Source organism: Pelodiscus sinensis, chromosome 18, assembly GCF_049634645.1.
Source record: "Pelodiscus sinensis isolate JC-2024 chromosome 18, ASM4963464v1, whole genome shotgun sequence".
NCBI lineage: Eukaryota > Metazoa > Chordata > Testudines > Trionychidae > Pelodiscus > Pelodiscus sinensis.
The window spans coordinates 24827092-24851924 of record NC_134728.1 but is presented as its reverse complement, the minus strand read 5'-3'; the positions used below and the strand labels follow the sequence as shown (position 1 = coordinate 24851924).

The window sequence follows — 24833 nt, the reverse complement described above, 5'->3', positions numbered from 1 at the left end:
TGTCATTAGAGATGCTTTCTGAAAACAAAACATTGTTGATTGTGTATAGAAGGGGAAAAGTTCTAGTTTCATGTTTCTGCTGTTTAAAAGTGTCTACATGACAGTTCCCAAATCAAAAGCAGCTCAAACAGCTAAAGAAAAGATCAATTCAAACCAGAACATAAGTAAGAGCTATATGTATCATAAGTCCACCACCCCATCCCCATTTACATGTCCTTTGTTGTTACAACAAACCCTTTAACACTTGGAAATTCAATCACCTCCTTGGTACTTGAAGTGTAACGGATGAATTGACCTGCCTTTGATGTGAAAACCTCAGAGCAAGCCAGTTTTCTCTCAACATTAGAACAAGCTCTGTAGACCCTAGTCTACACTATGGAGTTATTTCAAAATAACCCCCTTTATTTTGAAATAATAAGTGGAGCATCCACTTTACCAAGCCCATTATTTTGAAATAACAGGCTGGTTATTTCGAAATCTGTATGCTTGCTTTTCTCTGGGAATAACAGTTATTTCAAAATAAGTTCTTCCAGTTACAGACTAATTTGGCTACCCCCCGACACTATTTCAAAATAGTTATTTCAAAATAGTGTTTAGTATGGACGCTCTGCTGCTGCTATTTTGAAATAACTACTCCTCAGAGTGATGCAAAGTAATTACTCCCCAGTGCTTCCTGGGGCTGTAAGTCGAGGTAGCCTGTCCACAATAACGGAGCCTGCCTTGGACTAATTTTGAGTCTCCCTCATAGTGGGGACATGCTATTTCAATTTTGTTATTTCAGGAGTTATTTCAAATTTAGTTATTTTGAAATAGTTTCCTCATGTAGACATGCCCTAAGCATGCTCTTTTACCCTGCCAACAAATTATTAGCAATGTCCTGATCCTGTCTCTTAAAGGGACACTATCTGGTAACTTGAAGTCCTGTGGCACCTTATAATGTAACTGAAGTGTAGGAGCATAAGCTTTCGTGGGCAAAGACCCACTTCGTCAGATGCATTCATGGTCTTTGCCCACGAAAGCTTATGCTCCTACACTTCAGTTAGATTATAAGGTGCCACAGGACTCCTCGTCGCTTTTGCAGATTCAGACTAACACGGCTACCCCTCTGATATCTGGTAACTTTTAGATAAGATATATGTTCAACAGAGAAAATATATATTTCAGGATTTGTTTATGAGCATTTAAGCATTCCCCCACTGTAAAAACTCGCAGCATGGTTGCATTGTGCTAGTACAGGGGACCCTAAAAGCGAAACTGCTTAGAAACCAAAGTGAAACTGAGAAAACTTCATGTGTGTAACACATACATTAAAAATATATTTGCAAAATACATCTTTACAGGACAGCATTCCTTTATAAAAGGATTTCTTTTCGTGAAGCATCCCTTATTAAATGAATACTGTTATATGAGATAAAAGACTTATTCAACAGGCTGGGCACTCCAATGGCACTCAGTTTCAAACCCTTTGCATAATTTAAAATCAGTTCAATTACAGCTTCCTCCTCCAAAGCCTGTGTCAATTGGAGTCTTTCCAATGACATCAGTGGCTTTTGGATCGAGCCCGTCATTTCTGTTAAAGATCTAGCTAAACCCTAAAAGAGGAGGAGGAGGAGGGGTATAAAACCACCAAGAGAATCTATTAACTGCATAGAGAGGCTGCTCTGTACCCCTGTGGCCACCTTTGATTATAATTGTGCTTCAGTGCATTCCCACAGAAGAATATAAATATTCTCTCTGGTTTCGTGGCTGGTTTCACACCTGATCTAGGTACCTAAAAAATCAATAAGCTATAGTTAGAGGCCTGTTCTTGCAAAAGATTTGCGAGGTGCATGCCAACTGAGGTACAGAAAGTAAAGGAGACCTTTGTATACACACAGTGACAGCAGCTCATTTTTGGGCTTGTTTGTTTATAAAAACCAATTTGTTCACTCATCTCAACTGACCTTTCTTGTTCTCTCCCATTAGAAAGCATTTTGAGCTTCTGAGTTACCAGGCTGCAGGCATGGAAGTTTTTTAAACTATCCAAAAAACCACCTCTCTAGTCACAGTTTGCAACAAAAGTACCAAGTAAATCTTTGCCTTTATTGGACCTTTTTTTCAGTGCAGAACATGCACATTTGTTTGTTATTGAAGGAGCATGTACGTTTTTTATTTTAAAAAACAACTACAAAGTATTCATCCTGGGAAAAGGCAAATCAAACAATGCACGGGCTTCTCTGAGTCTATTACTAACGTAACTAAAAGAAAATAAAATAAAGTGACCTGCTTGTAAGTCTAATTTTGATGATTTTTTTAAAAATATACCGCAAAGCATAAAGACAGGCCAGACATTTTTTTTTGGGGGGGGGGGGGGGGGAGAGGACAAAAATTGTTAATATTAGCAATTCACAGTGCACCAAATCTTTCAGAGGCAGCATGGCCTTGACTCGAGCCGTGTCCTATCAGTTCTGAAACAGTAGCCACTGCTATAGCAAACTAGCCACTCAACCAGCCGAATAGCCACATGTGTCCAGTGCAGCGTTTTTCAAAGTGGTCCAAGAAACCACTTTGAGAAAGCGACTAACTGGCCATGCCGGTGTGTTTATTTACTGACGCTGTGGCCACAAGGCCTCGTGGCACCCATTGGCTCAGGTTCATCATTTGCAGCCACGCGTCAGTCAGAGAGGCCCGTACATACAGTCCCACAAGCATCACTTCTCTTAGGACAGAGCTACTTAACTGTGGAAGTCCCCGGGGCCACAATGATACTCACAGCAAATGCTGAGGGCCGCAGCTTAAGTGTGCTTGCAGATACATTCAAATCTATATGCAAATATATGCAAACAGCGTCTTTCACACTGACGGGTATGAATACAAAGATTAAGGCGAGACTACACAACACATAGGCCCCATTTAAGTCAGTTCTGCTGATATTAATAAAATGCAATATTCACCCGATTTCCACCCATACAACAGCACTTTTAATGAGCAATGACAGTCCAGGAATTTAACTACTAAAACGCATCTCAACAGAAGACCATTCTATTGACTCGCCGTCGTGGAGCGTGTTCCCAGTGGACGTTCAAAGGATCCCACCTAGAGGCCGTGTGTTGAGCCCTGCGTAAACCCAAACTGCACTGTGGGCTGCAAACAAACAGGCTGTGGACCACATGCGGCCCGTGAGTTGCATACTGAGTAGCCCTGTCTTCGGAGGCGTGTTTTATCTATTTAATCTGTCTTCTAGCATGGCAGCCAAGACTGTAGCTTTTTGGCTACTAATGAAGTCTAGATTCCAGTTTAAAGCCACTTATCTCTCCTGGAAATACTGATATGCTAAACATACCATTTTTCACCATCCTCCTTCACTAAATTCCTGAGGGCTATCGGAAGTGAGGCTGGAACAGAGGGAAGATGTAAAGGGGGGGAAATACAATTTTACTTTGCAGAAGCTGCACTTTCCTTTACTCCCCACTGCTTTGCCTCCCTCCCTAACTAGCTATTTGGCTGCATTCTCACCCTCTCACCTTTTCTGTGTTACTTCCCCCACCTACAAACTCCTTCTAGTACGCCCACCCCACACCCTCTCCTGCTGCCAAGCTCCCTTCCAGACCCTGCCCTCCTCACCCTGACCTGCACCCCACCTCTGTCCCAGATCCTGAATCCCTATCTCACTCACTGGAAGCCCTGTCTTGCACATTGAACCTCTCATTTTTGTTCCCACTCCAGAGCCTAAGGGGGTCCAAAAAATCCACTATCTGGAACCCAAGAAAAGTAAATCTGGCCTATGAGGAGCCCTGAACCTCAGTCCTACATGTACCTTCCCCTCACCCTGTGGGGGCTGGGGCGCCAGAAGAGTGAGGTGTCTCAGTTGGAGGCCACATCAGTGAGGGTTGGGGGTCTTGGGAGGTTTTCTGCTTCTCACTGGTGCCATCCCCAACTCATTTTTCTGTGGGTCAGTGACCCCAACTCAAAAAGGTTCCCCACCCCTGCCATAAAGAAAACCTTGAAACCTTTTGTGTGGGACATAATATTTTACTTTGTTTAAAATGGAGTTCGATAAACTAACACGAGAAAGTTAAAATGCTTAATATATATAATAATTTAAATGAAACCATTCTCCCCAGATGCAGTACTAGAAAAATGGCTTGGGTGTAATTATGTAATTAACGGTGAGTTTCCATTAGCAACTGGTAGTCCACGCAAGGTTTGCATTGACCCAGGCTGTCCTCAGGGTATGCAGTGGGTTAAATCTTGGCACACCACTTCAGAAAGATTGCTGACCCCTGCCTTAGTTATTCTGATACCAAGTTAGAAAGAAATTAAACTGAATTAAGTTTGTGGTTTCAATTCCCTGTCCCTGGAAGAGAGATAACAGAGGAACAGAGGGACAATATAACACGCAATGCCATCAATAGCAGTAGCCAGGGATTATTTTGCTCAAGACATTGTTAACTAAGATTTGCTAGAAGTAATTAATGCAGGAAGCATCCCACAGAAAGTTAAAGGAACATAAAAAGGAAAGACGGTGTTGATATATGTCTCAAATCTGCACAAACAATTTCTAATTACACAGTGCTTTGCCTTGCCAAAGCATGTGTCTATATACCAGTATTGCTGACAACAAGTTTCTACACATACAGTAGATTTTCATGCTTGGTCTGTGGCACCAATTTATTACTTGATAGACCCCCACAAAATTAATAACCAATTCTTACCCCCTTCCTCCCACAGTTTTAAAAAGACATCCAACTTCACACATCCTCAATTTCCAAGAACAATTAAAGAGGAGATATGAACATTTTTAATCATTCCCTTTTAAACATTCTTTCTAAAGAACACAAACACACACACTGGGTGTTTTGGGTTCTTCCTTAGCTGAAGTTTATCTAACCAGTTAACTAAGTCTCTTTTGCATCTGCCAACCTCTCATTCATTTGCACAGTCAATGCACCTAACTTTAGGTCACTCCTTACCATTAAGACATAAAAATATTCTGAACAAAGGAGCTACATAAACTAAAAGCCTTAATTAAACCTTTACAAAAATTAGTCCTATCTGATACTCCATCATAATAAATCAGGTTCTCTTAGCTCATTCATTACACAGAAGTTTAGTCTCAAAATGCATAAGCACAGCTTGCTTCAGTGAATAAGTTGTGGTCACCAAGTGAAATTAGGGGTCTCCTAGTGAATTAATAGGGAGCAGATTCAAAACAAGCAAAAGGAAATACTTCTTCACACAATACAGTCAACTTGTGGAACTCCATGCCAGAGTAGACTGTGAAGGCCGGAACTTTAACAGGGTTCAAAAAGAACTAGATAAATTCATGGAGGCTAGGTCCATCAATGGCTATTCATTGGGAAAGGCAGGAATGCTGTCCCTAGCCTCTGTTTGTCAGAAGCTGAGAATGGGTGACAGGGGATGGATCATTTGATGATTAACTGATCTGCCCATTCACTCTGGGGGCACTTAGCATTGGCCGCTGTCAGAGGACAGGACACTGGGCTAAATGAACCTTATGGTATGACTCAGTATGGTCGTTCTTATGTTCAATTGCCAGCACTCACTGAGGAGAGAGAAAAGCCAAGTCCTTGAGTATCAGTTTCCAGCCATTCCACATGAAATATGTGTGTGAAATTCAGGAACAAACCTCCTAGGGCGATCTATGACTCACAAATAGGGTCTAGACATGCATCAGCCCGCAAGACATTAACATCTGTTAAGCATTGACACGGAAGCCTGACACAGTTCAACACCAAGGCACAGCTCTCTGCCTCAAGGACCGTACAGTCTAATAAATAAGATCAGACATGAGGCACTGAGGAGCCCCGAACACAGGTTTTTAAATAAATCACGGGGGAGCTGGCATGATCACTTCCAGTGAAGGCCCTAAGACTAACTCCATGGGCTAAGACTAGCTTGTGCTAAGAAACTCACCATGGCCATGTCTACCCTCGCAGTTTCTTGCGCAAGTACAGCCATTCTTGCGCAAGAATCTGCAGAGCGTCTACAATGCCCGCCAGCTCTTGAGCAAGGAAATTTACAGTACGGTGTGGTAAGAGAGGGCTTCTTGTGCAAACACTACGCTCTTTTTTATCAGGTGTAAGCCCTCTTGCACAGGAGCTCTTGCGCAAGAGGGCAGTGCGGACGCACGGCAGGGATTTTTTGCGCAAGAAAGACCTATGGCTAAAATGGCCATCACTGCTGTCTTGCGCAAGAGAGCGTCCACACTGCCATGGGTGCTCCTGCTCAAAAGCACAGCTCGTATTATTATTATTATTATTATTAAGCACACATGGCAGTGTGGACGTTTTCTTGTGCAAGAGTTCTTGCAGAAGAACCCTTGCGCATGTTCTTGCGTAAGAAGCTGCCAGTGTAGACATAGCCCGTGAGTGGTTTCACGGACTTCAATGGGACCACTCACACACACAATACAATTCACTCAATTACATTTTTGCCGAATCAGGGCCTAGATTACCAAAGGAACCAACAGACTTGCCAGGCTCCTGGGCAAAGGTGTGTGGGGGGGGGGGGGAGACAGCTCCGCACTCCCAGCAGGGGCTGGGCCTCAGGTGGTGATGTAATAGTGTAGTCGATTAACCAATAAGCAAAAGCTATAGGTTAAGCTAGAGACTACACACATTCTCCCCCTTTCCTAACCCCAGTAAATTTTTTAGCAGGCTGGCCAGCAGCCCAACTCAGTCCTGGCTTGTGCTGGGTCTGGAACCTACCCCTGCTAAGACTACATTTAAAGTGTATTAGTAACCAGACAGGCAGCCTGGCTCATTTCCAGCTTGTGCTGGGTCCAGGAGCTCAGCCTCTCCCAGGACCGGGGCCGTTGCTGCCCTGAGCAGCTGCCTCTATATCAGAGGCAGCAGCGCGAGACAACAGGCAGCTGGTCCACAAGGGGAGCTCGTTTTTAAACTGACTCCCGTTGCGGATCAGCTCCTGTCTGACACCCCACAGAGGCAGCAGCGTGGAGTGGCAGGGGGCACCTCAGGAGTGGGGCCGGGGTGCACTGGCTGCTGGCCCCACCCCCAGGGACTATAGAATAGTAGACTAACTGATAAGAATTCATGAGGTTAATCGACTATTCAAGTAACCAATATTTAACATCCCTAGCCTTGGGTGGAAGGGGTGGGACCGGGGCAACCAGTCCTCAGCACCGCCAGGACCACACCGCACTTGCAGTAGCAATGGCAGCAGCTGGTAACCCCGGGGCCCTTTTGAATAGCCGGGCCCTGAAGCAGTTGCCCTTTTTGCACCCCTAACCCCACTCCATTGGCAGACCTGTAGGTTGCCCATCTTAACATCCTACTAGTGAAACACAGGAGCTTTCAACAACCTACCCCGCAGAAGTCAAATTGCAGAGGTCAAGAACACCTCTCCCCTCTGCAGTGCCCACAGACGTTTGTGTCGGGCAAAATACAACTGCAAAAACTGGAACCCGCTGAGTGTCCTGAGGATAACAACCTTACTTAAAAGGAACCTTATAGCTTCAACTGCTCATGGCCTTAGTTTTACATCTCACCTACAAGGAAGCCCTTCTAGCAGCAGTACAGTGAGTCCTCACATGGTGCTGGGACTGACTCAGACAGAAGAATGCCACTGAATCCTGAATAATTCCCAGGAATTCTCCTATTCAAAGAGTGGCCAGATCTTCCCCCTGCTGAGACGGCAGCTCAAGGTGGCACAGACGCAAACAAGGTAATTTTGTTTTCCACAGTAGCTCTGACTACGAAATGAGTCAATGTTACTCTAAAACTGCACGGTGATTCACTCTGATTTCTACACCGGAATAGCATGGGCAAGGTTTATATGAAGCAGGGTCAACACTTCTAAACAGAATACCTGTTTCACATTGGTGTCAGGTCAGAAAAGTAGAACAGCGAAGTAAGTGTCAGTAAAGAATGTTAACTCACAATGAAACAAAGAACAGTTTCAAAGCAAAGATCCCAAAATTTGTAACAAGTTACCACATGACACTGAATATCCTCCTGCCTGCTTTTAGAGTAGGGGTGGTGAACCTCACACCTGCGAGCCGGATGTGGTCCCCAACTTGCCTGAATCTGGCCCCTGAGGCTCAGTGCCCCGACCCCCCAGCATTGGGGAACCCACACTGGCACTCCAACCCGCCGTCCCCCTCCCCCCCGAGGGCTGGAGCACACATAATCTACTAAGCTGGGCCCCCCTAAGCTCTGGTGTGCAAGGAGAATGTAGGGAGTGTTTTTTTCCTGAATTGGGGGCCACATCAGTGAGGGGGTTTGGTTTTTTTTTAAATTTTGTGTGGGGGGGGGGGTTGGGTTCTTTTGTTTGTATTGTTTTTGTGCTTCTCACTTGTGTGCAGCTCCCAACTGATTTTTCTGTGGGTCAGTCGCCCCTGACCCAAAAAAAGTTCCCCACTCCTGTTTTAGAGAAACATTAACATACTAACTATCTGGAGCACTGAGTGCAGTCTGTTATTGAAAACCTCTGTTACATTTCCATGGAACATGAAGGAGGAGAGCATTGGAACAAGTGGATTTTGCTCTTAATTATTCACATGCGTTTCCTTACACGGATTCCAACCCAATGACTGTTCCCCTTCTGTATCAATGTGATTGAGGTTATTTTAAATAGATCTACCTCAGATTAACAAAACAGCCCAGACTAGCACTTTCCTACTTAGAAATAATTTTAAAAAGGGAAAATGTTCACAAGGAGATCCTAGGGTCATATCTTGATAAAAAGAGTATAATGTGCTTATGGGGACATGGTTCCACACAAATACTCTTGCAATTAGAAAGAAGCTTGAGATTAGGGATGTTCAATTGCAAGTAATTGACTAATCGAACAGTTGATGCATTTTGCATCGACTTTTCCATTAGTCGATAGGGCACCTCCACCTTTGAAGTGTAGCAAATGTACCATTACTGGAGCAGTATGGAAATCCCTACCCCTACTCCTGTGCTAAATGGAATTTGAGAAGGAAATCTAGCCACTACCCCCAAGCAACAAAAACCAAATCCTTAAATGCCCTTTGTCCTGCTTAAAGATCCTCGTTTGTTAAAATTTAAACTGCCAAGATGTTCAAAGCCCTCCTCACAGAAACTGAGATTGTGACTACAAAAAAAAAAAAAGACAAGAATGAACTTCAATTCTTCTTTCACACTCAAACAGTCAATAGATTGTGTGTTATCCATCCATTTCACATTTTGAAATTGTCTTAGAAATTTCAGGAGGTAGCCGAGTTAGTCTGTACAGAAAAAAAAACAACAAATGGTCTGGTAGCACTTTATAGACTAACAATGTAGCTGTATGTCACGCAAAATCTGCCTGCTCCCATTGTGATACATCATACTGCATCTAAAGGATTTAAATGCAGACCTGCATCGGGGTAGTTGCCTGGTGCAAACCAGGACTAAGCCAGCGTCCCTGCCCATTGGTTCTCAAGCTCCTTAAAATGCAGAGCTAGGGGAGTAAAGGCAGAGCCATAGGGAGCTGCGTGTTGCCAATAGCGTTAACTGATAAGCAGCCATTTATCAGTTAATCGTTTAACTGACTACACCATTACACCCCTATTATCATCCCTTGCCTCATTTTATACTTAGATGGTTAGAGCCCTGTGCAGTACAAAATTTATAGCCGTATCCATATCCACAAAACAGCTGTGGCTATCCACATGCACATCCACGAATGCAGATACCTGTGGCTATAAAGAGGATACCCATGGATTTGCAGGGCTCTAGAGATGGTACAGTTTTGGTGCAGCATTAGTATTCTGGCTCTGTGTTTGTACAGCAGCTAGCATAATGGAGCCCAGATCCATGACTGGCACACCTACGTACTACTGCCAGCCAAATACCATGGCAGAAATTGAACTGACCTCCTGTAACACTTGGATTACACAGAGAAGGTTCCATTTGGGTAGGGTTTCAGCAGAAGATAAGGGCAAAACATCAGATCAGTTGCAATGAGCAGCCTTAAAAAATCTGAGAGGGTTTTTGGAGAGGGCTGAATGTATGCTTCCCCAAACAGTAAAGGGGTGACCAGGACTCTCTGTGAGTACATGGCTGCTTGAGTTCCTGTTGCAATGATTACTTATGCTGCTAGGATTTTATTTACTGTGTTGTGAACTCCAGATAGGCACCCACAGCTGTGCCTAGATGTGTTATTATTATCTTTGTCTAAATGAATAAAATTAGGGAGCATATAAAAATAAAATGAGCAGGGGAGAATTGGGAATACAAGACAGTTTGTCTGTAACTAGGGTTTCTAGTTTGCAGTGTTTAATTTTGATTCTCATTTTCATTGTATGTGTCAATGACTTGGTTTCATATAACATGAGCTAAGCTCTTAGTGTGTTCAGTAGTTCTCTTCCTAGAACTACTGAAAAAAAACCTGGGACCTGTCCAATAACCAGTGCCCCTGCAAAGCACTGAGCACCCTCACTTCTCAGTCAGTCAAGGGCACATATGTGAACTCAGCAACATGTGTGATTGGTGCATGTGATGGAGTATACAGACCCACACTGACCAAGGGTTAAATGAGAGCCTATGGCCCCAATCAGCCCCATTGAACCTGTGCAAGGTGTTAAAAGAGGCAAGCCCAGCTCGGGAGCAGACCTCTTGAGCCAGCCCTATGAAGGAAGGCGGCCTGCCTCATGTAGAGCTGGAGCCACCCAAATGTCAGAACTTCTCTGGGCAGTTTGGCTCCCCTTTGTTTTGAGATCTGCACAAGGGTCAGCCTGGGGAGAGCCTGAGAGACAGGCTTCCAGCAGGCCTTGGTAGGAAGCAGTGCAGGGAAACGGCAGAGAGTCTGAATGAACAGGCCCTATCTGCTTCCTACAGGGTCCCTAGGCTGGACCCCAGAGTAAAGCACTGAATTGGGCTCCTCCAATAGCCCGCCTAGAGCCGTGGTGTGAGCAGAAAGGCCCACAAAGGCCAACATTGGGCTAAGGCTTTGGTGCAGTGCTGTCAGGCTCTGCTTTTTGGCAAAAACCAGAGGACCTAGCTGAAGGCCCAAGTGACAGGAAACCACAGACTACTTACTGCAGGGCCAGAGTGGCTGTCTACAGCAAGTGCCGGAGGAGGATTGTGACACCCAACCATGAGAGAATGCACCTCTGGTGAGTGGACTCTGCTGCGGACCACTAGTGAGCACAGGACATCTTTAGCACACAGGAGCCTTTTAAGGCCCAGTAGCCCCTTTGCAGACATTGTGTGCATGCACATATACACACATTAGAGACAAACACACGGCATTTCCATCAGAAGAGATCCTACTTTACAGGTGGAGTTATTCCCATTCTTAAATCACAGAAGTGATATCACAATTAGGCTATGTCTACACTCGTGGCTTCTTGCGCAAGTAATATGCAAATGAGGCTAAGCATGGAATATCGCCGAGCCTCATTTGCCTACCTAATGAGCCACCATTTTTTTCAGAAGAGGTTCTTGCACCAGGAAGTGTCTACACTGCCCCTTCTTGCGCAAGAAAAACCCTCTTGCGCAATGCCATTACACCTATTACTTTTCAGGAAGAACGGCATTGGGCAAGAGGGTTTTTCTTGCTCAAGAAGGGGCAGTGTAGACGCTCCTTCTTGCGCAAGAGTCTCTTCTGAAAAAAATGGTGGCTCATTAGGCATGCAAATGAGGCTCAGCGATATTCCACGCTTAGCCTCATTTGCATATTACTCGCCCAAGAAGCCACGAGTGTAGATATAGCCTCAGTGTTCCCTCTAATCTGGGTTTAAGCATAGCTTCACAGGTGATTCATCAGCTCTGCCCCAGGGGGTCAGAGCTGATGAATCACCTGTGAAGCTATGCTGCAGCCCAGCTTAGAGGGAACACTGATCACAGTCACACACTTTTTTAAATTTACATTTAGAGCAAAATGCTAACCCCTTTCAAATGGTGGGGATGGTGCCACCCAACCCTAAAGACTTTGATAACACTTCACAGCAGGAGCAATGAAGAGAGAGGGAAAAAAATCAGGCAACAGCCTTAAAAATTGTTATTCAAATACTTCTGAATTATGGGGCTGCAGTTCCATCCTGGATCAAATTGCAGACCCGCATTTCAATTATTTCTTTGTACTATACAAATAAATGTGAAAATACTGTGTTCAGGCAACTTTAGTGTTATCCAATTAAAATAAGAGGCCTGCAATGCAAGAATTAAGATTCCTACAGCATTTGCAATTCACAAGCTGCATATTTGATATAAAAATTATTAGCATTATATATTATGCAAACCAGCAAACACTAGTAAACTATATAATTGACAAGGAAAACAGTAGGAGAAAATGCTACATAGTTTCCCGTTCAAGCACTAACCCAATGTTCAGGTTGCAAATACAGGGCTGTTTGTTCAAAGCACTTTCTCCTGAAGACAATTTTAAGTTTCTTGGAAGTATTTCTATTGAACTTAAATTGTCAGAGAGCAGACTGTGTATATGTCTGTCTATAAATTAACCCAGATATGGCCCCAGGCGTCCCTCTAACAGACTACTGACACATTGTTAATATAAACTTAAAAATCAACTGGGAGCATATTGAGCCCTTGTTCAGAATGGAGAGCAAGTCATTCAGGGATTGACCTGAGTATTCCTCAACCAGAAAAAGAGAGAGTTGATAGACAGAAATATACTCACTTCCCAGCTGCAGCCTGCTTTAAATGGCTTCTGCCCTCAGTGAATTTTGAAATGCTCATTATTTAAATCAAAACTATCCACCGTCAGACACTGCTCCATAGTAAGGTGAATTTACAAGCCACGTTCCACCAGTTAAACTTCAGCTATTTCTGATGTAGCCTTGTCCGAAAATATATTAGAACTTCTTAAAATGCCCCCTCTCCCTCCACTCAAAGACAGCTGAAAGCTTCTCTTCAATTTTTCCCCAAAACATCCATCTCTGCAGACAGCTCAAACACGGAACAATGACACCCCAAGGCTGAAACTTTCGGGAAGTTATGAGTGCAAGTACACGGATGAAGCAATAATGGAAACATCTGCAACCTTAACCATATCGAGTGCTTTCAAACAAATTCTAAAGCCTGTATGTAGCTTGTGGAATATTGTGGTTCAACAAGGAGGCAATTAAGAGACATTGGGAAAGTATAAATACACACATCAACAAGTACTTTACATCCTCAGTTTTTAAAATGAAACAAACATTTTGAGGGAATGTGGGGGAGGGGGAAGCCACCAAGTCAGGCAGGCAACCAGCAATACATTTAAGAGGGGAATCAACACATAATATGTAGCAGAAAGCAGAGAAGAGAATGAAGAGGCAGAGGGTTGCTTTTTTAAGTGTACACAAAACATACACTAGATAAAAACAAACCAAAACTATAATTATATCTTAAAGAACTAGTGACAAACAAGCCACTAGAGCTTTACTCTTGTTTTGTCATTGCTAGCATCTCTGTCAAATTGTTGTCTATGTATAATCGAGGTACATCAAACAACTTGTAGCTCAGATTACTGCATTTGTACTAGAGTCTATACTTGAGATTTTATAATTGGGCACAAAGTCTAAGCCTTGGTCTACACTAAGGAGTTATTTCGAAATAACCTCTCTTATTTTGAAATAATAAGCATAATGTCCATACTACCAACCAGTTATTTCAAAACAATGGGCTGGTTATTTCGAAATCTGTACTCCTGCTTTCCTCGGGGAATAATGCTTATTTTGAAATAAGCATAACGCACGAAAGCTCATGATACCATCTACATGTCTTGTTAATCTATAAAGTGCTACCAAACTATTAGTTGTTTTTTAAGTTTATTCTGTACAGACTAACTCGGCTACCCCCTGAAGCTTATTTCAAAATAGTGTTAGTGTGGACGCTGTGCCGCTGCTATTTCAAAATAACTGTTCCCCAGAGTCAGTCAAAGTAATTACTCCCCAGTGCCCCCTGAGGCTCTAAGTAGAGTTAACACATGCACAATAACAGAGCCTGCCTCGGACTAATTTTGAGGCTCCCCCCTAGTGGGAATATGCTATTTTGGTTTTGTTATTTTGGGAGTTTTTATTTTGAAATAATTTCCTAAAGAAGACATGCCCTCTAAATGACAAAATAAAGATGAAACTTTTTGTTAAATAAAAAAAACCTGCATTCCTCCCTCTCAGCCTGCCCAAATAACCTGAAATATTCACCCCAGATTCTGCTCTGATATACTGCAGGCCTTGTATCAGGCCAGAGGAAATCTGTCAGAGCAGCAGGGCAAGCCAGAGGGCTCTCTGAGCAGGCCCTCTTGCCACCAGCCCTTAGACTACTGCCAGCCCAAGCAGTCATGATGGCACACTGTGGGAGCAAGAAGAAGATAACATGTTACAGACACATTAAGGCTGTGTCTACATTGGCGCGATCTTACGCCAAAGCAGCCGCTTTTGTGCAAAAGCATGCTGCCTGTCTACACTGGCGGGGAGTTCTTGCGCAAGAACACTGACGTTCTAATGTGTGAAATCAGTGCTTCTTGCGCAAGAACTCTGATGCTCCCGCTCAGAACAAGCCCTCTTGCGCAACTGTTCTTGCGCAAGAGGCCAATGTAGACAGGCAACATGAATTTCTTGTGCAAGGAAGCCTGATGGCTAAAATGGCCATCGGAGCTTTCTTGCGCAAGATAGCGTCGTTAAAGAATATTTGCGCAAGATCATGCCAATGAAGACGTAGCCTAAATTCCTGCTCCTGCATTCCTTATTCTCATGAATAATCCCCCTAGCGATTTTCATATGCATAAGAATTGCAGAGGGAAAAAAGAGGCTCAGAGAAAAATACACAGAGGTGGAAAGCAAGAGGAAGGGTGAAATGCTGGAGAAAATTAAGTTTCCAACCCCTCATTCACAAAACCATGAGCTTGCTTGTATGATTATGAACTTAAAAATTAGAATAAAATAGTAAGAAAGGGAAACACGTATTCCATCTCCTGTCTGCATAGGTGCCGCAGACTCTGCACAGCTTGTTTCTTTATCTACCAGGCTGCATCTAAACTTTAAATTCAATATCCAGTCCATCTGTATTAGAATAATAGCCTGATCCCAAGAGAAGGTGAACCACCCATAACTCTCACTGAATATTAGGTGTTGCTGGCTGTTCATGAGCTCTCAGGATCTGGCCTCTACTTTAGAAACAATGTAACCTGTGCAGATGAGGCTAAAAACTGGAGAGGTGCCAGCCAATTTATTTTCACACCAACAACTAACAGTGACGAAATAAAAATGCAATAAGAGCACCTACTTCTCCCACCCATAGAGGTGGATCAGGAATCCAAGGCAGCAGGGGTGTTGTCAAAATACTAGTATAATGATAAACTAAGAGGTACCATGCATTCTAAACAGACTGACACACTCTTCTTTCCCCTCCCAAGCTAAGTATCAAATATTGCACAATGTAGCCAGGTCACAGAACAACTTAGTTATTATTATTATTAAAATGTAGTTCTCATCTACAATAAATACAGAGCCATCTTTTCTTTTATTCATAGTGGTTCTGAATTGTTCCTCCTACGTGTCTTTTAAAAACAAATTAATTGAGACTAAGTTGTTCCAGCTAGTGAGGTAAACATTTGGCTCCTTTATATCCAGGGAGAATAGCACGTCAAAGTTTCTTAGGACACTATGATCTTTGGTTTGGGATTGTATGGAAATAGGAGATGGTCCGAGAGAAAGTTTATTTGGAGTTTTAACACCCCTGAACTACTGAAATAATCCTGCAGTGGCATCTTTTCCAGTTTGGATTAGAAATGGAAAATCTCACTATAAACAGCTTGTTAAAAAAAATTGAAGCAAACTACGAAGCAAACTACAAAACAGCTATCTGAAAGCAGCCCCTCCCATGCTCAAAACTGCATGGCATAAATCTGTGCAGTCACTTCTCAGAAATCTTAACCAAGCAAGGGACAGTGACGCAAGATTCCAATCTTAAAACACTTTCCAGGATCCACACCCCACTTACTCAAATGCCTTGGATATCCAGGATCCTCTACAACAAGATGCCTGGGACAGAGAAAGCCTCAAGCCCTCAGCACTTCACTAGACACCTGGTTACATTACAAATGTGACAAACTCAGAGGACTCAATTACAAGTTGGCTCAATTTTGTAAAAGACAGGACTTTAACATAATAATCCAGGGGATTAGATTTTCTAGGGGAACACCCCTGAGAGAGAGAGAGAGAGAGAGAGAGAGAGAGAGAAATCTTGTGATCTCTGGGGTCCTGCCACTGCCACAAATATCTCATGTGACCTTGGGCAAGTCACTTAGGACCAGATTTCCAAAGGTATACAGATACCTAAAGACTGATTTGTAAGGGGAGGTGGATGCTTTTGAAAAAAATCTCACTAACAGCCACCTGTTTCTTTTACGCACCAAAATACCTTTAAAAATCTGACTCAGCATTTCAGTTTTCCTGCCTGTAAAAGGGGCATAACCTCTCTCTCACCTAGAGGTGTTCCAAGACTAATTGCATGAATGTCACTAATATCACATCAATGAATAGCATCCAAGAGCCTACACATCAATAAACCCCATCCACACTATGAATTGGAACCATGCCATCACCACATGAAGGGATGGCCATGTTCTAATTCACTCTCCGCATTGGTTCTCTCTCGAAGTAGACATGAACTGACACTGGAAAAAACATAGACACAACCTCACACCAACTCCCCTGCCCAGAGTGCTGGTAGGGACCTTGTGAGGGAGAAGGGTCAGGGTGGAAGTACCACTAGTGTATTTTATGAATCGACTTAATGGAATGCCAGCCTGTGATCTGAGTAAAGCCAGCACCAGTTTACAAAAATGATTTTCTGAACTTACACTAGGCTGAGACATGCAGTGGTGGAGGGAGAAGACTGCATGGATACATGCACTATGACAGGCACACTTCGCAGCCCACTGTCTCAGCCCTATGCTAGGAAAAGTTGCCTGTAAATTGTGCACTTGCAGCCACCCAGGAGAGATGAAAATGCTGCCCTGATGATTAGAAGAGTGCCCACAGTGAGGTATTTTGTTTGTACTGGTGGTGCACATCAAGTCACGCCTAAGTGCACATCAAATTTATTCTGCATGTGGATGGAAAACAATTAAAAGAAACATTGCCCTGGACCTATCCTTACCAGTACCATGCTTCATGCTACTCTCCCCACTACACACTCATGCCAGCCAGCATGCAACTCCCACCCCCTTCTTGGGCCTCAGCCATGTAAATTGCCTGCCAATGTCAAGCCAAGTCACACTTGTTTTTAAACATCCAAAGCCTCTTTTACTCCTCTCCGCCCCCACACTTTCACCTTCTGGGAGCTAAAACACAGCAGGGGGCAGCAGCATGGAGATGCCTGGGGCAGCCCCCAGGAGCTCATCACTGCAGATTGCACCCTTCCTTTCCCCCCTTCTCCCCCAGGGCGGCCCCTCCCCCCAAGTGCCTTGGGCTGTCCCCGGAGGATGGGGACTCCTCCGAGAAGAGTGAAAAGAAAAGGGAGGGAGCGAGCAAAGGCAGGGCGGCGAGGCCAGTGGGTGGCGAAGAGGGGAGTAGCCAGGGGGTGGACAGCTTGGGAAAGAGGAGGGGGGGGGACTCGAGTTTTCAAAGGGATGGGGGGATACGGGCAGGACGCAGGGGCAGTGCCCATGGCGATGGGGCAGGAGCTTGGGGTCGGGGGCAATAGCCAGGAGGGAGATGGGGGCAGGCGCCAAGGGAGGGCTGGCAGCGGGATGGAGGGGGCCGGAGGTGAGATGGATCGGGGTGGGGGACGGGGCATGGGAAGGCGGGGCGGAGCAGAAGCCGGGAGGGAGGGTAGGGACTCGGGGGGGCAGGAGCCGAGCAGCCCCCTGTGTCCCCGCCCCCGCGCGGACGGGCCGAGCCGCTCGGGACTCACCTCCTGCGGCTCCCCGCCCGGCTGGCTCGGTGCGCGCGGCAGCAGCGGGCGGCGCTCCTGGCGGCGGAGGCCCGGGCTGTGCCCGCGGGCGGGCGGGGGCGGGCAGGACACCCAGCGGGGCTGCCGGGCGGACGCTCCAGCACCAGTGTAAGGGGGGGGGGAGAGAAAAGGGGGCGGGCCCAGTAACATCAATATGCACGGAGGAGGAGGGGAGCGCGGGGCGGGCGGGCGCAGCACACAAGAGGATCAGCGAGCATGAGTAACATTCGGCGGTGAAGGGTGACGTAACCGCAGTCGGGCCTGGCTCGGGCGCATGCGCCGTGGGCAGCTCAGCTGCTAGCCCCCGTGGCGTCAGGACTCGATCCCTGGGTCGCTGCGTTTTCCCACTCCGCTCCCCCCCCCCGCCCTTTTCTTGCCCCGTTCGTTCCCCTCCCGCCTCATTTCTCCTCCCCCCTCCCCTCCCCTGGCGGGCACCTCTCCCCGTGCAGCCCGGGAGCGGCGAGCGGTGCCTGGGGAGAGCCCAGGGCCAGCCCCCCGCTGGAGCCAAGGGGTGTCCCCAGTGCCAGCAGGCTCCCACACGGTGCAGCGGGGCCCGATCCGCACAGAGGCCCTGGCTGCATAGGGAGGGCCTCGCCGCTTGGCCGTCCCTTGCATGGGTGCCATGTGGGAGCCCGGCTGAGGAATAACCTGATACTGCCCAGGGTTACAGGGATGTTGCGCAGGAGCGATGCTGTGTTTGGGCCTCGCCCTCTGCAGGGAGGGGCAGGGGTCTTGGTCTCCGCCTGCCCTTTCGGTGGTTTCCTTTGTAAGAAAAATCTTCCCATGGATCCACCTTCTCCCACATATGCCCCACCGCTCCACTCGGCTCTCTGGGTCTCAAATTGTTATGTTCAGCAGATCACCATCCAGCCTGCTGATTACACAGGGACTTTTCACTACACACCGTTCAGCTAATGGCCTGCTCCTGCTGTCAGATTGTGAGAGTAACAGTTTCTTACATGCATAACTGTATGCGCCATTGGGCCTCTTGTGATCCCTTCCATCCTGCAAGGACACTAACTCACTGCAACAATACAATATGTTGTTAACTACTGAATGTGACTTTTATTTGGCATCCAACCATAAGCACTACCCTACTTCAGACCAAAACAACGCAACTTGCTTCATGTATGTGGGTGTGCCTCAAAACACAAATTATATCTATGGACCGTCTGCACCTAGGCTGTTCCATGTCAGGGTGACTTTCCAGCAGGATCTGTTTAGCATTCACCCGACCATGCAGGTGGAAGCTTATTTATGTAGCACCTTAAAATGTGCAGGCGGGTAACAGAAATATAAAAATGCAAGTCCCTCTCCTGAACAGTTGAGCATCTTAAGCCCTGATTCTGCTTCCCTTGAGATCAACAGCATTGACCTCAGTGAAACAGGGTTAGCCCCCACACCTCCCAGCCTGCACCAAGACAATTTACAGACACAGGGAATAAAGAGTTACCAACATGTGTTTAAAATTATATTGGATTCCACATCTAACTCCCACTTTTTATGGGTTCCTGGCTCCACATCAACCTGCCACCATTTTTATTGTTTCTACTTTTAATCCTAGTTTCTTGTTCTGGAATGGAGAGAGGGGGATTTTAACCTCTGCTTCTTTCCTAGTTTATTGTATTTTATTTTTAAATACACATCCATTTGTTAACAGCTCAGTTACTGGGAGGCTCAAGCATAGATCATTTATTTACAACAGCGGATCCTGACCCTGCAAAAGCGCCAAGATGAGGACTGTATTATCTCTTCAGTCTCTGTGTAACACTGTGTGCACCCTACTGCTTTTGAAATAATAATTATAGAACCTGAGTCTGCACTCAGATCAGGACGGGTGACCCCTGGACTTCATGCAAAGCCCAATGGGAGTGGACAGGTCTCCACAAAGACACATTTGCTGGTGCAGACCCCACTGCAGGATTCAGGCTGTAGGGTGAATCCCAGCTCCATTGAAGGCTATGACAAAATTCTCATTGACTTCAGTGGGGCTAGGGTTTCATCCTACCACAAAAGGTCCTGGCCCAGGACTGGGACTGCTAGGTCAGTGACAGTGCCTCTGGACAACTTAAGAATAACCTTGCTGGTTGAGTGGGACTGACTACCCATATGACTAACGTTATGCATGAGTAACTTTGCAGGAACAGGCCTCTAGAAAGCTACTCTGTGTTCAAAAAGGAATTTCAGTGCTGTCCAAGGGGCTCTGGTGTATTAATTTGGACTCAATGGACCCAAGGAGCTAAAGGCCTTAACATGACCCTAGAACTGTTGGAGGTTCAGGGTTTGCTATTCAATAGACTTTAGCTTGCTTTATCACTGTGGCAAACATACCATTCAAAATCTATTAGCCCTTTATTAAAGATACAAGGCTGGGGGGAGGCAAACCAGTGAAAGCATTGGAAATGTAACATCTTTAGATAGGCTTTTAATTTATCAATCTCTCTTTAGCAGTAGATAAGTTTTAGAAGGAAAATTCCCCCTGCTTATCATTTTAAATAAAATTCTTAGTTGATCTTTTGGGGAGATAAGAAATTAATTAAAATGTGCTGGAAAAGTCTCCAGTGCTGTTGTTTTTAAAGTCCAAGCTCATTTCCTAGAATACAAAATGAAACACACAAAAGAGGAAAGCACAAAACAGCAAAGATAGAAAATGCAACTTCTCTCTTAGGCTATGTCTACACTGGCGCGATCTTGTGCCAGAAATATGCAAATGAAGCTAAGCATGGAATATCGCCGAGCCTCATTTGCATCTCTAATGAGCCGCCATTTTTGCGGAAGAGGCTCTTGCGCCAGAAGGAGCTGTCTACACTGCCCCTTCTTGCGCAAGAAAAACCCTTTTGCGCAATGCCGTTATTCTTGAAAATAATCAGCGTAACGGCATGTGCAAAATGGTGGCTCGTTAGATATGCAAATGAGGCTCGGCGATATTCCACGCTTAGCCTCATTTGCATATTTCTGGCGCAAGTTCGCGCCATTGTAGACATAGCCTTAGAGTCTCATTCAGAGCCTCACTCCTAGAAAACAGAGGCACATTAGCCTGCATCTCTCTCCTAGGAGGAAGCCCCAAGATAAAGGGGAGTGCTTCCATGGGGGAATTTGTGAGTTGTGTCCTAAGACTGTAAGGTCTTAGGGGATGAGACACATTATTAGAACTGCTTGTGTTATGATACACTTAGGTATAAATAATAATAATAATTAATAATTACCGGTTAAACCTCTCTAGACTAGCACTCTCTGGTCTGTCAACATCTGTGCTCTGACATGATTTTAGTTAGCCAGATGTCCACTTATCTTGAATGTAGCTAAGTTTCTCGTGGTCCCTTAAAGTTTGTTTACAGTCACCAGTCCTGGCGTTCAGTGTTCTGTGTTGTTATTTAGCTCTAAATTAACCCTATATGTCTTCTAAGAGCCCAGTAAGCAATGGAAGTGCTAGTAATGCAGCTAGATCACCCATGGTCTGGCAAATACTCTAGTTTGGCCGGTCCCAATGGTGCTGGTCTAGAGAGGTTCAACCTGTACTGCATGTACTTTAAAATAAATAATTAAAAATTGTAAAATTATAGTACACACTTTTTATGAAGTTCTGTTTGTTTTAATTTATAATTTAATATCCCTAGAACTAGATGCCAGTTTAGTACTAAGGACCAGGGATTCCATAGCTCAACAGAGATCAGAGAGACAGCTGCATTGTTGCCGACTTTCATGATTTTATTTCATGTTTTAGTGATGATGCAGATTGTTGTTTTTTATTTTGGTTTGGTTTGGGAGTATTTTTATTTGTTTTTAAGTGAGTTACAACTTTTATTCAAAACTAGAAGATTTACCTGGCATTGCTTGGGTCCTTAACTCAATTAATTTTTGGTTTTTGGTATGCAGGCTGCCCTGGGGAGAGAGGATTACCCCAGACTTTTCTCACTACAGCAGCTTGGGGCCAGGTGAGAAGCACCTCTCCATGGCTGTTGCAGCTCCAGCAGGCACAGCCGGGGAGGGGCATATGTTCCCCAGTTCAGATTTGTCTGCCCCTTGTGTTCCCCAGCCAGAGTGAGGAATACAGCAAATTGTACACTTTCCCTGACTCCCTGATGAAGGGGAACAGACAGAAATGTTACCATATGAATGTGGTGAGGGGAGCTTCAGCTCCCTCCGCCCTCCCTAAAGGCTGCTGGTGGGGTCAGAGGCTCAGGGCTGGGGCAGTCCCATGGGATAGTGCACCCCCAACCAGCCCCTTTCACCTGCCTGGTGATTCTGTCTCTTTTCTATATGGGTTTATGAGACATAATCCCATTCCAGGCACATCCCATTTTCCAGGCACAACCAAACCCTGACCTTGCTTTAAGTTATGATAAGCGGAAGCTGTACATCAAATTTGGTGGTCCTATCTCTTACCATTAGGGAGGAGTTATTGAACATACAGACAGAAAGACTTTCAAATATATAGTAAATTTCTAGTTTCCCCTATTTGTGAAGAATAGCATTACCCATACAGTTGAAAAATGAGATGGTGAATGAAAAGAACACCAGCTTATTCTTTTTTTTAAAACAATCATGCTTTCTGGGAGCCTGGCTCACGATTTTTTCACGAAGTGGAGTTGGAAATACTGGATTCCATTTTATTTTGCACCTCTCTTACATGTGTTTTTTCCTTCTCCCCTTCTCGCTATTCCAATGGGACTTGATCTTTTCCAGGAATAGAAACTAATAACGGCAGCAATAAACCCCCTTCTGTGCCAAACTCGGTGGTTAGGCTGATCCAAAGCGTGTGACTGAAGATCATGGCAAGCCCTCAGAAACTACAGCCACCTTTGAACAAACCACCTGAGCTCTGGCTGGTTTCACTTTCGCTGCATGGGAATTTCACAGGGCTGAGGAGATTGTCCCCCTCCCCCCCCCTTTCATGTGCTGAATCACCACTTCCAAAAGCCTCTGGAACGCTTTGTTGATCCGCTGAAGGAAATCAGAGCCCCTGCAAAGCCAGCTGAGGAGAGACAGGAAGCACAGTGCTTTGCCTGGCTTCCCCTGCTGCCTCTCTCTGTGGTTTTCAATGCCTGCTTATCTCTCCTAGGAGAGAGGGGAGCCCCTTGAGAAAGTGCTTGGGAAATCCCTTTACATCCAAGCCCTCCTACCCTGGCTGGGGATTCCCTCTGACTGGCCACAGAGGTGGGGGAGGGTGTCACTTACCCGATAGCTGCCGTGTTTTCTTTCTCCTCACTTCAGACAGCAGCAATGCGGAAGCCGCAGCCACACAGCCTTGAGTCTAATCCAGCCCACTGGCTCGTTCACCCAGCAGCCTTGCCTGAAATGTGCCTGGTAGAGTGAGGTGAGATGTGACCTCTCTACACATCTGATCCATGAGTCAAAGAAGGGAAAGCCCCCAGCCCTTCTATTCCTTGGCTCTGTCCCCCTCTTCCCTACTAGGCTTTGTGTTTTTCTGCTATGAAGTAGATTTCCCGTGGCTTGTATTTTTGTTTGCTGAAGTTACACCACCTACCTTGGTCCATGGCTGTGAGTCCTTTGTGCAGGTGCCACTTCTAGAAGCTCCACAAATCAATTGCTGTGCCCAGACAAACATATAGGCTACGTCTACACTGGGATGATTTTCCGGAAATGCTTTTAACGGAAAAGTTTTCTGTTAAAAGCATTTTCAGAAAAGCGCATCTAGATTGGCAGGACGCTTTTCCGCAAAAGCACTTTTTGCAGAAAAGCATCCTTGCCAATCTAGACGCGCTTTTCCACAAAAAAGCCCCTCTCGCCATTTTCGCAATCGGAGCTTTTTTGCGGAAAACAAATCTCTGCTGTCTACACTGGCCCTTCTGCGCAAAAGTTTTTCAGAAAAAGACTTTTGCCCGAATGGGAGCAGCATAGTATTTCCGCAAAAGCACTGACAATCTTACATGAGATCGTCAGTGCTTTTGTGGAAATTCATGCGGCCAGTGTAGACAGCTGGCAAGTTTTTCCGCAAAAGTAGATGATTTTGCGGAAAAACTTGCCAGTCTAGACACAGCCATACAGTAAATCTTTCTAGTTAAGGGTTCGATCCTGCACCACAGCTGTCTATGGGAGGTTTGGACCTTTAGATGCATAAAGAAAACATCCACGGTTGCCGGACCAAAAGCAACAACAATAAAAGTTTGGAAGGAACTTAAGCTCCCAAATCAACCTTTAGCAGACAGAGCTTTTCCTATGAGCAGGTTATTCCATATTTGTCATGTCACTGTTTTTTGCCCTTTTCTCTGAGGCATCTGGTATTGACCCCTGACAGACAGGACATTCAGCTAGATAGACATCTGGACTGATCCATCCTGGCCTCTTGAATATTGCTACAGTCCCCCAAAAGAAGAACCACAAAAGGACTCCAGTAGATGAGGACTTGATCCAGAGAGCAGGGCGCCTGAGCGCTTCGTATATTGAGCAGAATAGTTCTGAAATATATTGGAATCCAGTAGGCAGAGCATTTCAGAGATCCCCATTCTTTGTAGATATTTCAGTGGCCTGCCCATTCACAAAGACATATCAGCAGAGCCAGGATGCTCACAAGCACCATGCCACCCACAGCTAGGATGTGTAATTGTTGGCCTACCTGCCTGGCCAGTGTCATTTCAAAGACAGTCAGGAGGTTGCAATGGAGTGCCAGGATAACTAGTGAATCATGAAAGACTATTATGCAACGTTGGCCTTGTATTTCACCGTGTCCACATTTGCTCCTTGCAAATGTTACTAGCTCTGCTGTCAGTGAGTGAAGAATTTCATTTGGATTGTTTATACACCCCCTTTGGACAAGAGTAAATGATGATACAAAGTGCTAAGTGGTGGACAGTCACGCACTTTATCTTCACTTCTAATGGTTCCCTTTGTCTCCATTTCAGCTCTGTGTCTCCTGTCCTAACTCCCCACCCCCATCTGAAACAGCCTTCCACTCCCAACACATACACACACTTTTTCAGGTCCCTCTCACTCCTTTCA

At 45.2% G+C, this 24833-nt stretch overlaps 1 protein-coding gene across 3 annotated transcripts in view; it reads right to left on the bottom strand.

Moving 5' to 3' along the window:
• The window catches only part of ZHX3 (zinc fingers and homeoboxes 3), a 70369-nt gene extending 47262 nt beyond the window's left edge, over positions 1–23107 (bottom strand). The window contains exon 1 of one of the 3 annotated variants that reach the window (XM_006121885.3): positions 23052–23107. The gene's annotated coding sequence lies outside the window, so the exon portion shown is untranslated. Of the gene's footprint in view, positions 1–12612; positions 12960–17834; positions 17993–23051 lie in introns of those variants that run through there. The other 2 variants (XM_075901326.1, XM_025184015.2) reach the window with 2 other exon arrangements.
• Positions 23108–24833: the final 1726 nt, after the last annotated feature.